General features: G+C 35.0%; 1 protein-coding gene across 1 annotated transcript in view; it reads right to left on the reverse strand.

Moving 5' to 3' along the window:
- The window catches only part of THSD7A (thrombospondin type 1 domain containing 7A), a 267,166-nt gene that overhangs the window by 173,407 nt on the left and 77,220 nt on the right, over positions 1 to 16,539 (reverse strand). The gene's annotated exons all lie outside the window — the stretch shown is intronic.

Below are 16,539 nucleotides of genomic sequence, written 5' to 3' on the forward strand. Positions count from 1 at the left end.
TGAGAGAAGAAGCTTGTTCTGGTTGACAGAGATATGTATCTATAGAGATCACGATTTTATCTCTATATTCTGAAATGCAGTTATAACAACCTGTCACTGAATCCACTGAACTAATGGTAGAATACTTTGACACAAAGAGAACATGCTGTATGAAAACAACATGCTGAGAAAGTAGTATTAATAGTGCTGTGAGTTTTACTTTTAACCAACCATTGTATTGACAGCTTTAACATATGGGCTTCTCAAAACAAACAAAAAAAACCAAAAAAAAACCCCCACAAATCTCTTGCAGTTAAGAACCTGGCATATATAAACAAATAATTTTTTTATTATACCTTTGTAGCAATGTAAACTCTTTAAAAATATACTGTTGGACAGTTTGTTTCAAATGTTCAGAAAAAGTTTAATACAAGCAATAAAAAATATTACATAATATGTAATTAAGTTCAAAACCCACATGAAAGAATTTCCTTATTTAATACATTTATTGCAAAATACAGATATAACCTTAAACAAGGTTAGTTGACCTCCCTTTGAAAACTGTAAAGGGCGTTTGTAAAAAGTGGAATAAAGTTATCTTTTTCACAAATGATGATTTTAAAGACATCAAAAGTCAAGTACAACAATCCAAAATGTCAGTAGCACTAGCTGCATTCACAACATTTACTGTTCCAAAGAACACTCTTTATGACAACTCCACTGAACAGGGTGAATCCATCTGCCCCACTATTAGTCCATAGCTAAGAATGAAGCAGATAAATGCCAAACTTTCAGTCTGTGTTCACTGATTAAAGATCAAGTCTAGGACCATCTGCTGAGTTACAATAATCTGTCAGGATGTCAGAAATTCTGACACTGAGAAATAGCGGCAAAGATCTTTCTGAAGAAAACTACATTAAGTAATTCTGTAGCATCACTACAATGATAGAGTCATTTCCAAGAGGTTACTTAGAATCACCACAAGGTATTTAGGAATATTCTGAAAACACAGAAGCACCAGATTATACTTGTGAAATATTATCCCACAAGCACATGAGTAATAATAAAATAGTCTAATAATATGCAAAGAAATTATTAATTACACTAGGTTGAGCATAAATATTGCATTTCAAAATACCTTATCCAATTTCCTGTTTGTAAACAAACTACAAAACTATCTTGTTAGCAAGTGTGAATAGTTGGATGGCATTGGAACTGCAGGCAGTCTTCGAGCTAGAAGAATGCTTATACATTTGTTACATCCCTGCAGTTGAAAAATTGTTTACCTTTCCAAGTTGTACTGAAAAGCTATGTAAGGATACTAAATTGGAAAAGTAAAATCATCTTAATACTTCACAAAAACAAAGGCTAACCAAAATTGTCAAAAAATAATGACTTAATTACTAATTCATCAAAAGTTATTACACAACATGACCCTTAAAATCAAAATGGGCGTTACTTCTGTGCTGGTGGGATCAATTTCTGTATCTTTACCAGCACTGCAGATTGATGCATTGTTATCAAGGCAGATAAAAGCAGGAGCTTGGAATCATCCTGAACTGCCTGACTCATAAATGGCTACCATGAATTAAATTTCAATTTGAAAGCTTTTCTATTATGAAGGTTTTTAAACAACTTGTTCTCTTATGAAACTCTTCTTGAAACCAGTTATTTTTAAACACACATAGCATTCTCTGCTTTGGAAACAGAATAGCTGTGAAAAGCTTATTTAGACACAAAATCATTGCCAACAGCCAAGCCACGGGTACTCATTTACCAGATTTTAAAATTATGGGTATTATAGATGAAAAATTTAATTCACAGAGACTTCTTTGGTATTTCAAGGAGCAAATTCCTTTTCACCTACACTGCATTGAAATTAGATTTTTTTTTCCTACAAATCCAAAGAACCTCAGAGGTGGTAAGAACCACAGGAGCAAGTAGCATTTTTCATTACTTCAATTCCATAGAATATTTTTCTTGGTAGAAGCAAAAAGGACACAGAAATGGGCTGTGCCCATAAATCAGAATAACTAAGATCTTGAAACATTAACTACAAGTGTACAGTAAATATAAGAATTATCAACAATCTACATTAAACTTCCCACTCACCTAAAAAATATGTCCTTCATTACAACTGAAAAATTAAAGGATGCTAGAATATCCTATTCATATCTTATCTAAAACTCATATATTAGTTTTCCTATCAGGTCTGCTTGCTAAAGCTACACTGACATTATGCTCAGAATAGATTCTAACAGGCACACATATTCCTGAAGGATAAGGGAGTAACCTTTTCTAAAAATTATTCTAAACCAAGAGGAAAAACTGTCACATAACTCAATTACATCTTCTGCTTTCAACTCTATCTGATTCAAGGATTAGGTGTTATTCCTCAACTAAGGCACAGAGGCTAATCTACCTAATTGCCAAGAATCTTCTGAAAAGGAAATAAGATCAAGACACACCTCATAGCTTTTTTTTTTTTTTAAGTAGATCTTAACATAGTTGTTTAAACACAAGAAAATTGGTACCGGGCATTTTGTTGGAATGGATACTGCGTCAGCAACAGCAACTAAGACATACTTAGTTTTGTCAGGTTGTGTTAATGTAATTCCAAATATCATACTTAAATGAAATTGAATAAGAAAATAGAAGTAAAGTGCACAAGCTTCTGAAAAGTTAGCTGTAATTCCAACAATACAGAAGAAATTTAAGCATGCCTCCATGATGGGGAAAGCCCCATCATTGTGACTATATTTAAATTTAATGGATGTAACAAAGGAAGTCTCAGTGAATTGAGCTGCACTAAGAAAGTGATACTACAGAATACATATTAAAGAAGATTAATTTTTATTAAAAAATAGAAATTAAAATGCAAAAAGAAAACATCTAAGAATATCTCATGGAGACTATTTCCTCATTTACTATCCAATAAAAATGATGAGCACTTGCTGTTACCTTAGACATGACATTAAATTCACGGGAGATAAATGCATATTAGGTTGAACCAAGAAATTTTATCTTCCCAATGGAAAAATCAAACAGATGCACACTGTTATTGCAACAGTTAGTTAGATGAACAAAACTTCTCCTAGAAATATTCAAATTTATCTCTCTCGACTGTGATGAAAAGAAAAAAATTCATACAGCTGTTGAATTAAATGGAATTAGGTAAAAAGCAAAAATTCCTGTTTGGAGATGATATAGATATTTGTCATATTTTGTTTATTATGCTTACACTAAAAGTTTCTCACTTTTTTAGGAAGTGAGGAAAATGTGATTTCTCAATGTCACATACTGGATGATATCATGAGTATCACATGTGACAAGGTGGCTCATAGCCTGGGAAGTGGAGCACAGCAAACCCCTGACAGCTTTATCAATTTCCTTATCTGGCATTCCAGGTTATCTTTGAAGCCGCAGGCTCCAGAGAACAGCAGCCTTCTGAAGCACCAAATGTCTCTACAGAGAGCAGCTGAATATTAAAATCCAGTTTTGCATTGACATCGTGATGTGCCCGATATTCAGGGTTTATAACCCATACAGATCTAGAATATCATTAACAAAAGCACTCAATTGGTTCAAGCTTTGTCTTCTAATTTCAATTCATCTTTGCTAAAAATTTTTAGATGTTGACAGCATGAGGTGAATAAAACCATCTTCATGATTCATCTTTCTCTTTGGAAGTACATTAACACAACCTGACAAAAAAGATGAACCACTATTTCTTGATGCAGGTAGAGGCCTATGGCAGTAAAAAGATGTTTCTTCTCCAGAATACTGAGCAGTTATTGAATAGGCAGCTGGAACAGACCCAGGTCACAGCATCAAACCTCTCCTACAGCACCTATTAGCCCACTGAAACAAAAGGGTAGGATATGGAAGTGCTAATACAAGCCATGTGAGAAACTGGGATGAGGACCTAAAAACTACCATATGTATCAAAAATAAAAGGAAAAACAATCTGAAAAATAAGTAAAACCTCTGTGTTATATAAAAACCTACTGTGTTTTAAAGAACTAGTCTAAATGTTCCATTTTTCATCTATCTGTACTTCATATAGAGTTCGATATATTTAAGAAAATAATGCATATCATATCAAACTGATGGCAACTCAGATATCAGAGGAAAATGCCCACTTTGTAGTTTTTCGTCTTTTCTGTTTGTGTGTGTTGTTTTATTCTTCTTGGTTGTTACATTGCACATTTTTTATTAATAGGTTCTTTATGAACAAACTTCCACGTGCTCCATAACTTTATTTAATAAGTGATTAGGAGTGAACTCAGTGAGGGGAAAGAATATGTATCTGGGCAATGATCACATTTCAAAAGGAAGTAGTTCTCAGCCTGAGGTTGGAAGTCACATTAAACCAATTAGAGTAACCATTATGTAAATGGCAGATCCTGTGCTGCTTGGCAGCACTAGTCAGTGGATTTATCAGGAAAGATTAGACTTCATGAAGCACAGTTCAGCTAAGTCATAGCTGAGGGGCATGACAGCTGACAAACACTCTACTTGAGTAATCTAGCCATGAAGGTAGAAAGGATTTAAAAAGAAAAAAGCAAACTATAGTGTGACATACATACAATAGCATAGTCTTTCTATTACAGCAATAGAATCTCTACAGTTTAAAATACTTAGAATAAATGCAAAGCAGAAATTGGGAAAGACATGGCAGTTTGGGAAGAAAGAAGAGAGAAGAGGTTAATTATTCAGCCTCATTAAATTTTTCATCAGAAGTAGCAAACTATCATAGCTTGAGCATTTTCTTTTTCATTAGAGTGCTTTTTAGTATTGACATCCAACCAATTATGTTCAAACTAATTCCCAGAATGCTGTGAGACTGTAGCTACTTTCAGAAGTTTTTCCACATTAATGAACTGTATTATTTTTTCATTAGAAGCTCCAGTGTGCTCTGAGACATACAAAGTGGGGAACAGAAAACCACCCTGAACAGAACATATTCTCCAAAAAGCCAAAAAGTCTTTGGCTTTTTTAATGAATTTCTCTCTTCAGGGAGCCTTCTTCATCTTTAATTTAAAAATTCAGAACCAAAAGCAGCACTTCTACTTCAAGTAGACTCCTCCTTTATAACCAATTGCTGCAAAATATGTGAACTCTGTGCCTCAGCTACAGACACAGCTGAAGTGATAGAACACAAATTTTTTTTTTTTTTTTTTTGACATTAAACCTTTCATGGTCTACACTCCAATTTGTATATTTGGGGTTGTTTGACTTTTTTTTTTTCAGATATGCTTGAGTAGATTAAACTACTTTAATAACATTCTGAAGATTTAATAAGTCTTAGCTACTGGTAGCTTATTTCTTTTCTACATACTCTCAATGAAAAAAAAAGTTAACAAAAAGGCATTGTATTATCTGATCCATTATACAGAAAGCAGGGCATGTTTTTTATGGCTTCTTAATATATTTTGTCTTTTCTTTCCAAAATAACACTCTCAGGTAATGTTTGCATAAAATGTGATGAATGCCTGTCCTAAAGGGGAGTGAAATTGCAACACAGAATTTCATTAGCAATTAATATAGGCATGACAAGACTGAAAACTAATTATTTATTCTTCCTTTTAATATTTTCTCCTTAATTAAAATGCACCTTTTCTTCATCTCACCTTCTCCCTAAACCTGTATTTTATTAATAAACACCTGCCTCTAGTTGTGCTACTTATCACTCTCCTGGGATTATATACAGAATGTATTCAATACATAGAATAATAAATAATAATAATAAGTTTCTGGGTAGCAGTGTGTTATACTGCCTGAGAAACAGCATACTTAGAAATATATGGGCTTATATACTGAAGAGTGCCTTTAATTAACTAAACCTGCAAGTTCACAATGCACATACACAACCTTTATAAAAGATACCTGTTACTTTATTAGCAAATTGTCTACCATCTTTCTTAAATGGCTTATACCAAATATTAGCGTCCATATGTGAACAGTAACAACATGTCATTTCCTCTGAGACACCGGTTCACTGGTTTGTCTCTTTCTAGTCTCAAAATAATACTCTTATCTATATGAGAAAATCTAGTTCTTAACTTAGAGTGATGAAGACATTATGTAAGCAACAGATTGTTATTTAAAGAGACTTTTTTCTGCATGCATGGCAGTAATTTTTAGTTCACTGAATTTTCACTCCATTTCTAATCATCAAGTTCCTTTTAATGTGAGGCTTCAGCAAAATACACCTATTTGAAGTACCTACTTCTGCATCCAAAAAGTAAAATCTTTACTACCCAATTTTGGCTGCTGTGAACCCTGACCCTTAAAGATTGTTACTTTCCTGTTAGAGAGAAACTAAGCAGTACACTTTTCAGAAGAAACTATGAAGCATGGAATCTAGAAAATGCAGTGATTTCAAGAGAAGGCATCCACTACATCACATCCTCAGAGCAATAAAATGAACTTCTTGCAAAGATAAGAAAAAGGCAAAAAATTTATACCACCTCAAAAAACAAGTTGTACTGTAGTTTTACAAAAACTCACAATGTAATATTTACTTTCATCACATGTAATTGGCAGTACACGTGGTAGAATAGCTCAAATCTGTACTGTGACAAAAGAACCAAGATTCAGTTATAATCAGCACATGTACTCATCACCTGGATTCCCTTCATAAAGCTTTTAAAGTATATTTAACACAGAGAAGAAGAAATAAAGTGCTTATCACTAGTAAATATATAAATCACCTATACAAATCTGCCATGAAATGCATTTTGTGAAGTTTCAGAGAGCTCAGCACAGACAGTAACATCCTCCTGCAGCTCCCTACAAAGATGTGAAGTACAGCACAGAAAATAACCTGGATTTCCCGACTTTATGGTTCAGGTACCCAAAGTACTCCTAAGGTGTTGACATCCATATATCAAGTTGAAATATGGAGAGCCATGAACATTCATTCATGTCAAGTTAAAGACCACAAATCTTCCTTGCATGCTCTGTCACTTTATCACTTTTCCTCCTCTTCCTTTCATTATCTCCTGCACGGCACCAAGCACATCTTACAGGAACAACCCAGTCAATGCTGTTATTCAAAAAGAAATGCTGTGAACTTCATTTAGGATTACAAAAACAAACAAATAAACAAGCAAAAAAAAAAAAAGTAATTTCAATGACAGCCTTCAAAGAATATTCCTTAAAAATAGCAAACAGAGCAACCATGAAGGTGGAATTTCCAAAAAGGAATTAGTTGTATAGAATAAGCTGTGCCACTGCTCACTGCTCAGGAAGAAGATGACTTAGATAATCTATTCATTTTTTTAAGTAGTTCTATTGGACCCATACAGCATTGTTCAACAGTGCCTTTAGACCATCACATACATATTACATATGTAAACATGCACATAGAGCTATATATGGCATGAAAATAGCTTGCAGACTGATTCATTAGAAAAGACATGTTAGTTTAAAATGTCCTTATCTGTTCATACAGGTATTTGCCCCTTCACTCAGACCCCTGAATTTTTCAATCTCACTATCTATTTTAAATATTTGATTTTAACAGAAAAAAAAAAACCAAAAAAACCCCCAAAAAAATGCTGGTTGCTTACCCCATACTTTTCATGTTTGAATTCTCCATTCATGTTAACTTCTTTCTTCCTTTCTCTCAAATGTCCTGGTCTTCTCCACTACATCCATTTTTGCTGGCATATGCCATGGAGCATGAGTGTGCTAAAGCACTGGTACCTTGGGTGCTGTCTAATAGCTGTATCAAAAACCTCAAGACTCAAAGTTTCTCCTGTTTTTTTTGCACAGAGCTACAGAAAACTATGTTCATGTAAATGGCAATTTACAGACAAGCAGATTCCCAGTGTCACCAGTGCAAATCATGTGCAGAGCTGAGACTGGATTCAACATCCAGCCTCTTTAGTAGCTTATGATGCAACTTCTGAAAATAAGCAAAAAAAAAAAAAAAAAAGAAAAAAAAGGCATCCCTGTTGCAAGATGTAGCAATCTTATGACTACCTTAATGTTTTTTTTCTCTTCTTGCTCCACCCTCTTCCTCTACTTCAGGAACTATTTTGACCGAAAACCATGGGAAACTTAAATCAAGCAAAAAATTCCTCACAACCTATATTTAATTAAACCACCAGTAGAACACTGCAAAACAAGCAAAATTTTACACAACACAAGTGAACTTTTAGGATAATCAAGCACATTAATACAATATTTAAAACAAGAGTTTTGCTACTTGCAAGAAGTAGGCATGACTGCTATATCTGTGAATGCAGAAATGCTAAGTAACTTTAACAAACATTCCTCTTCTCCCAATAGCTTCTCCCAAAAATATGTTTTGGAACTATCACACAGAGAATCAGCTTTCTAAGGTTTTTTATAATGTCATTTTCTCATGAAAACAATTCTCTCCTCCAGTATTGTCTAGTATGGCATCTTGATATCAGCTATTTGAACTACTTTTGGCACTTGACATTATTTGGATGCTCCTTTAGAATGCTAATTTAGTATCTTTGGATCTTTGTAAATAGCATCTTTAACAAGTCATAATTATGTTGTTTTGTATAAAGCTGTGGAACATAGGAACATCAGCAAACGAAGATAATTCAATCATGCTAGGCATTGTACAAACACAAGTCATTATCAAACAATCTCTCTCTGTTCCATTCTCTATTTCTCTAATGGCTTGGTGGTAAAATAGCTATTCCCCAGCACACATAAGGAGAGAGTTATACTATTGTTCACCAATAAAGCATTTCATTTTGCATAATACAGGAGGTAGAAAGTAATAATGTTTCTCATTAAGAAATTTCTCATTGGATTAGTGGATGTCATTAATCTTAAAATGTTTGTCTACTACATCAGAAACCCTTTCCAATTAATACCCTCAAACTTTATACAGTACACACTGTGAGGAATGGTCACACAATCTCTTTCCTACTCAAAGTATCTATGGAAATCTCTTTCTGGTATTTGAACATTGGAAAGCTTGCTTTCTAGCAGCATCATTCACAAGGGATCACACAAGAAACTTCCACTTGAACCACTCAGCTAAGGCCTGCATCTCATGGCACTCCTCCCCTGAATCCATGCAAACACACCAGATTTTCCTTCCCTATTCCACAGACATGAAATTGCCAAAACAGTCTTGGCAATGCTCACAAAGTACAGAAAGCCATTTAAAAACCTCCAGCTTCTGTGGTCTACTGATGACTTTGAGCAATGTCAGCAGCACCAAAAATCACAGCGCTAATTAATGCTGAGAACGTGCTGATTGCTACAATAAATGACTGCTGGATTTTGTTTGAAATCCCAGACACTGATAAGTTTAACACTGTACAGCACTTATATGAAAATGGTAAACAATGGGATTTCCTAGGGGAGAATAATTTGTGCTAGCAGTAACAAAAGTGCTTGCATTAACTTTCATTTGACTAAGTTTTAATATCTACATAGCACAGTTATTTTAATTGTGGTTATTTAGGAAATCTTTTACCCAATAATATGAATTTTTAGGATTTCTCTATATGGTTCTCTCTTGTAATTGTTCCATTACTTTCATAACTCCATATATTTTTTTCTGCCTTACTAGACAGAAACAGACATAAGAAGAAAGAAGAATCCATAAATAGAACCTAGGCCAATGCTATTGCTGCCTCCCACTGTGGGCTCTGTCAGCCCACTGCCATCTCCGATGTGCTACACAAACCCACCAGATCTTAAACTTCTGTTACCAAGAATTTTAACATATCTCTACCCACCTAAGGAACCCACCACTTTTTCCAGTTTCACTAGTCTATGAAAGAGAAACAGAGATTTTTCTGGACATGCATCCAGAAAAGGTGTCTTTCTGCCCTGTTCCAAAGAGAGGACTTGCTTTTGAAGAGACCACAGGAGAATAGAAGAAAAAGAAGAAAAGACATGTGAATCCAGGATGTAAACTTCAATAAACAGGATAAAGATATATATTTTCCTTTACCCCAGAAATTACTTGCAGTACAAAGTTTAATGCATAATTTAATTTATATCATAGAAAATTTTAACTCAAAATATTGATTCTTACTTATCTTTGATACCACTATACTTTCTATTATGGGAATTGGGTTTTCTATTAAATCTGGAGTTATTGTGTTAAAAGATACACACTTCTGTTATCTGAAGAACTCAGTGGATATGCAGGATAAAAAGTGACATCAAGTGAAATAGGGAACTGTAAAGTTAAACCCTTGTCTTTAAGGTATTAAAAAACCTGAATTAATTCAACACTGGATCCCAGCCTGCAGAAAAAAACCCATAGCTTTTGAGGCATTCTTCTATCCCAGCATCTCTATGAGCTGAGGGATTGAGCTGATCCAGTTAGCATAAGCACTTGAGGGCACTTGCTAAAAACAATCCAGACATTCTCTGCTACCAGTTCAACATTACCAGCTACCATTTTCAACTTTTCTGACAGCTTCAAAATGCAATCATCCAAGTGAAATCAACCATTACCCTAGCATATAGTACGTGTTTATCTTAACTAGAGGTTTATAGAGCCATACTTTTCTATTTCTCTACTTCAAATATGACAAAGTACATGTATAAGAAAAAGAATTTCACAGCACAATAATTTTATCCAAACATTTAAATATTTACTTTGATTTTGTTAATTAAGGACTGAATACTAAACAACATTTATAAATAATTTCTTTAAAGAAACCATTTTCTGCATCTCTGCCAAATATTCTGTTGCCAGGCTGTACTACAAGTCTTTAGCATTAATCAAAGACATAATACATGCTTTGCAAAATTTCTTTTGAATAAAATATCTGAAAGGATATTTTATAAATGAGGGCAAAGAGCAACAGTGATGAACATGCCTAATGAAAATGAATATGTCCTTATTCAAGACCCAGATAGACAAGCCCAAATTGACTTCATAAAATCAGATTTAACTGGGAGACGACAGCAAAGAGTGTGGTTGCTTAGATGCACATAACAGAATGTAATAAAAGTGATAAATTCTAATTAATATGAATTTATGCAGTGTATGTGTAACCAACACTTAATCAGATTCCAACCTGGAGGATCATGTATATTTAGCAGTAATATTTCTTTAGCACATTTTGTTTGAATAATTTTTTATTCTTTGAAATGTGATGAAATACAGTTTTTCTTAATATTCCTTTTATCTTCTTCTGTAACTGAAGGCCAGAGAATTAAAAAGATGAATCCACAAAAACACCTTTTACAATCAATAATAGTTTAAAAATCTTGACAGACCTCTCTCCTCACGGATATGCAGGCACCAGCTGAAGTTCACCATGCCATAACTAGGGCTTTATGTTCCCTTGAAGAGGTCCTCACTGCCCTCTTTCATCATCATATGTGAATTCCCTTCCTGACAGCTAGGCCTCGAGATAAAACATCTTTTTCTCATTTAGCATTTCCCCTAGCATCTAATCCTCCTCTTCAGATCATTCCTTCATAATCTCTTTAAAATTAGGAGTTTCCTAGTTACTGACACAGGCTTATCGGTCTTCAGTCTCAAGGTGCAATTACTGCAAGAAGTCTTTACTCAGGTTTTAAAAACAAACAAGCCCCCCCCAAAAAATTTTAAAAAATTAAAAAAAAAAAAAAAGAAATACTATAACAAATTAAGGGGGTGGGTGTTTCACCTATGTAATGGAACCGTTCCAACAGACAAGATGATACAGCCCTTGAAAGGCAAGTACTTTAATCAGAGGTTTGGTTAGGTAATTTTTTTCTCTCTCTCTCTTCCCTTTTGATAATTCCTGTCAGTATGTATTTAGGTATATTTTGAAATGCCTGCTGGATTGCCAGTCCTAGGAAGGACTTCTGTTCTCCTCAGGCATTAATACGAGATAGGAACACTCAGTGCAGTGAAAATAGGACAGTCCTAGGGTCATACAGAGGGAAAATAAAATAGACATTTTATTTGGTGATTTTATGGGTTTTAGGTACCAAAAATGTTAGAAGAGGAATTTCAGAACTGTCGAAAATTCCACTTGTGGAACCAAACTATTTTTAAACTAGATTTGGCCCTTAGAATGTAAAACCTGACAGGGATACACTGGTACAGATGTTGTATTTGTTGCTCTCTGGGGATAAGTAGAAAACCAAGAGGTTGAAAATCAGAAGAGTATTGAGACCCAAGTTCGTATCAAGCATGAAGTGTGATTTGGTTGCAAGATCTCAAAGTAACACCTTGAAACAGGAAACATTCATTTATAGTCTCTGGAACTAGGAGGCCTTTGCATAGCCCTCCTGCCAAGGCAATGGAACAAGGATAAATCACATACATATGTCGTTGCCTGAAAAAGATCAGAAAGTGATTAAGAAGAGCTCTTGCCTGCAGAGTTTGCAACACCCCTCTGGCCCCAGTGGAAACTGCCTGCCCCCCTGGCTTCACTCGAGGCCTCCACTACTCCAAAAGTACCTATGATCTTCTGTATGTTGCCTACACACATGCCTTTCCTCTGATTCTTGACTGTATCAAAGGTTGAGCAAGTTATTATCTAAGGACCAATTCTCATCTAGGAGACACAACATAAGCAGGAAAATATAGATACTTCATTGCTCTCTTCAGGAAACAATGCTTTTTTCCTTTTTCCACTTTAATTTTAAAAAAGCCCTCTTATCCACAGAAAGGCTATTTCAAGTTCTACCCTTGTTAAAAAGAAGGGGAAATGTCCAACTGCAATTGTTATACCAAAGGCTAAGTCTTGGTATCAACATTCGCAGATATCTCAAATAATTCTGTAAAGCTATCTTTTATCTGTACTATCTGAGATATAATCAAGTCTTTAAAACAGACAGCAATGGAAAAGGCATTGCCTCCTGGATTGTTTTTTCTTATAACTTCTTTTGTTACCACGATATTAACCAATGCTGCATCTTCCACCTCAAAGGTGTAATGTGCACTACTTCAAGCTGTTTTAATGTCATCAAACTTTGCTGATTTTGTGAATTCTTCAGTAATTAATCAACATATAATATATATTATATATATTATGTATATTACATACATATATATATATATATTAGTAATTGTAGGAAGGCATTACAACCAACACGGACAGCACATCACAGATCAGCATGTGAATTCATTTAATAAAAACATATGAAGGAGAGGGTAGAAAGAAGTAAAAGAGACTTGTGATGGGGCAAGTCAGTTGTGTAAAGGAATGGTAAATATATGTCCTGCATGATGACATAGACTAAGAAAAATAGGCATCTTCATGTATAGGGAAAAAAGTGAAAACTTCATGGGTGCCTTCATTTAGGAATCACATGGCTCACTGCAAAACTTACAGATACAACGACAACTTAGCCCATGGTGGGCAGTATCACAAGATTATAAGGTGTCTTTGAATATGAAAATCACAGAATGGGTGAGGCTGGAAGGGACCACAGTGGGTCATCTGGTCCAACCTCCCCACCTAAACATGGTCATCCCAGAGCACACAGGACAGGATTGCATCCAGACAGTTCTTAAATATCTCCAGTGAGGTAAGCTTCACAGCCCCTCTGGACAGTCTGTTCCAGTGTATGGTCACCTGCACAGTAAAGAAATTCCTCTTCGTATTCAGATGGAACTACCTGTGCATCAGTTTCTGTCCATTGCCTCTTGTTTTACTGTGTGGCAACACTGAGAAGAGCTCCATTCTTGAGAACTCCCCTTCAGATCAAATTCAATAATATCCAGCAAAATTCTAAAGCAAATTGTAAAAGTTAAGGTAGAATAAAAATGTATTTTGAGAAATTCACAGAAGTTCAATGCAGCAGCAGTGCAGAACCTGAAGCTAACAACTGGTCATTGCAAATGGAATCAGTTAAATCAGAGAAAGGAAATTACTCATGAACAAAACATGTCATTAAACACCTTTTCAACATAAATAGTTCAACACTTGGCAGTCTGTGTCAGCCCCACACCAATATAATCACCAGTCCCCAGTTTCACACCTTCTCTTCCATGAGTAGCTAAAAGCGCTGCTGCGAAGCTCAGTTCATCAAGCAGATACACACCATGACTCAACTCTGGGAATCTTGCTGTTTCATCACTCTTTAGTTTATGTTAAAAAACCAAGATGACTTTCCCAGTGACCACAAAAAATGAAGCAGCTGTGTATTTGTAACTGAATAAAATACATACACCAGTCTGCACATAATGGAATGAGAAAGTTTGGTGAGAAACCTAGTTTAATCACTTGTACCTATAATCAACTATGCTCATTTAAGTCCCATTCAAAACCCTGAAGGTCTGTTAAATGCAGCAGAACACCAAATACCCATTCCTTCAAGAGATCAAAAAAAGTAACAAAAGCCAAAGCTTCAAAGCAGTTTCAGCTGGAGAAGTAAAAACGACTCAGTGATGGTGCCTATATCACAGGAGATTAGAAGGGACCTCTGGAGATAACTTTTAGCTCAACCTGCCTGCTCAAAGCAGATGACTCACAATATTGTATACATTGAATCAAAGATAGCTAACCCCCAAATGGTTAAACTGAGTATTGCAATAAACTCAGATTTTTATGTTAGTAGACAGGAGGATAGTAGTAAACAGGAAATCAGGTCCCCTGAGAGCCTTTCATGGATTGAAACACTTGAAATTTGAATTAGAACACTCCTCCCTTCTTTCCAACAAAACAACCCCTTCAAACCCCATAAACAAAAACCCAAAGAAAGGAAACTATTATTCTATAAAACAAAGCATGCCTCATCTCAAACTTCAAAATCATTGCAGATTATTGTCAAGGGCATCCTTAAGAAAACATAATGCAGTAAAGCAGTATAGAAGACACAGAGTAGCATACACCAAGACATTATTTGAAAAACCTTTAGAAATAAAAGCAAGACAGATGGAAGTCATGAACAGCACTTAGAAAAGCTGATGACAGACTAAATTCAATAGCATGGTTCTCAAAAATGGACCTAAGAGGTCCCAAAAGGCATATAATCAAGCTGATTGCCTTGACAAAGTCTCAGCCACACATTCCCTTGACCTCTCATTCACAGAAGAAGATGGAAAATATCATCTGAAGTGCATGAGCTCACTACTGTTCAGTTTTGCTTTTCTCTCCGATACTTCAGCGGAACTCTGTACATCCCATACTACATGTCACTTCACACCACTGACCAGCACTTCTTCCAGTTCACTTTCTAGATCCTCCCATGACTGGAGGGGGGAAAACAAAAGAATTCAATACACAGCTAAGAAAAAGAGCGTAAAAATTTAATTTTGAGCCAAACACAGATACAGTGTCTGCATTTTGTCTTTCATCATCTGAAAAGACCTTACTCTTGTTTTTCATTACTTGTTTTTCATCATGTTTCCATCTCATCACTGATGTTATGGCTGCAATATTTCTTATTGTAAGCAAAACAGACAAGAGATGTCACAAAAGAAAAGATGAAGGGAAAAACTAGCTCTTCATCAGGCAAAGTAATTGGATCATACCTGCCCTACACAAAAGTTTCTTAAGGGCTGTCTGCCAGGAAGGGAGAAAGAGGGAGAAGGCAAAAGTCAACACAGTTTCCTTCATCCTGGTGTCAGAGCACGTGTACTATGGGCAAGTGAGGCCCATAGCAACTGATTGCACATGTTCTTAAGTAGTAGTTCACTAGAATTATTATTATCCTCAAACTATATTACTATTTTAACATTTTTAAATACCATGCATTACACTGTTAAATGGAGATATAAAATGCTGGAGTTTATTCTGCTGACACCTAGCAATTTAGGGTAAATATGAAATGCTTTATGATAATGTTATATTATTATTATGCTTTTGCATAAACCTGTGCACATATATCATCTCTTCTTAAGTGTGTGTTGAATGTTTACAGATTTGTAATGGAACTGTAAATTGTTTTTAATTTGTCAATGGTTTAAAAGGAAAAAAGGTCACTGTCATTGTGTAACCCATCTTGCAGTCAGAAGCGAAAGTTCCAAAGGATTTTCCCTTCTTCAGACTTCTCTTTCTAGTGTTATTGGAAAGCTTGTCTTCTTGTTTAGATGAATTTCCTTTTAATCTCCTCTCTGAGCTGCTGGATAGATGGAGCCTCTTAAAAAATTCAGGATATCACTGTAATTGTAAATTGATCTGCTTCTGTGGCAGAAAGCAGTGTCCCTCCATCTAGGAAAGAGACTGTCTTCTCAAAGTTATTTTTCAGACAAATTTTTAATTTTCAATTTCTTATAATTGCATTATCCTTTAATGAAAAATCACTTTTTAAAAAAATCTACTACTTTTTGAATTGTTTTTTTTCCTGGCAACATACAGGAAAGGAAGCTAACTGCCAAAGCTAATGTGAAATATTTCCCAGTCAGAAATTTTTAAATTTCCTAAATGAGAGTTGGATTCTACTTACATAGGAGCTACAACTGTGTCAAGACAACTAAAATGCACTTATTCATCACTGCTTAAGTCCTGAATTAATGTAATATATTAATAGACACAGGAAAATTCCCCACTGATTTTTAATGCAGAGTTAAGGTAGAAACACTGTTATGACTATGCAATCTTTAAAACAGACACGTAACTCATTAGGATCAAAGTAGGGGAAATTATCCAT

This window comes from Taeniopygia guttata, chromosome 2, assembly GCF_048771995.1.
Source record: "Taeniopygia guttata chromosome 2, bTaeGut7.mat, whole genome shotgun sequence".
Classification (NCBI taxonomy): domain Eukaryota; kingdom Metazoa; phylum Chordata; class Aves; order Passeriformes; family Estrildidae; genus Taeniopygia; species Taeniopygia guttata.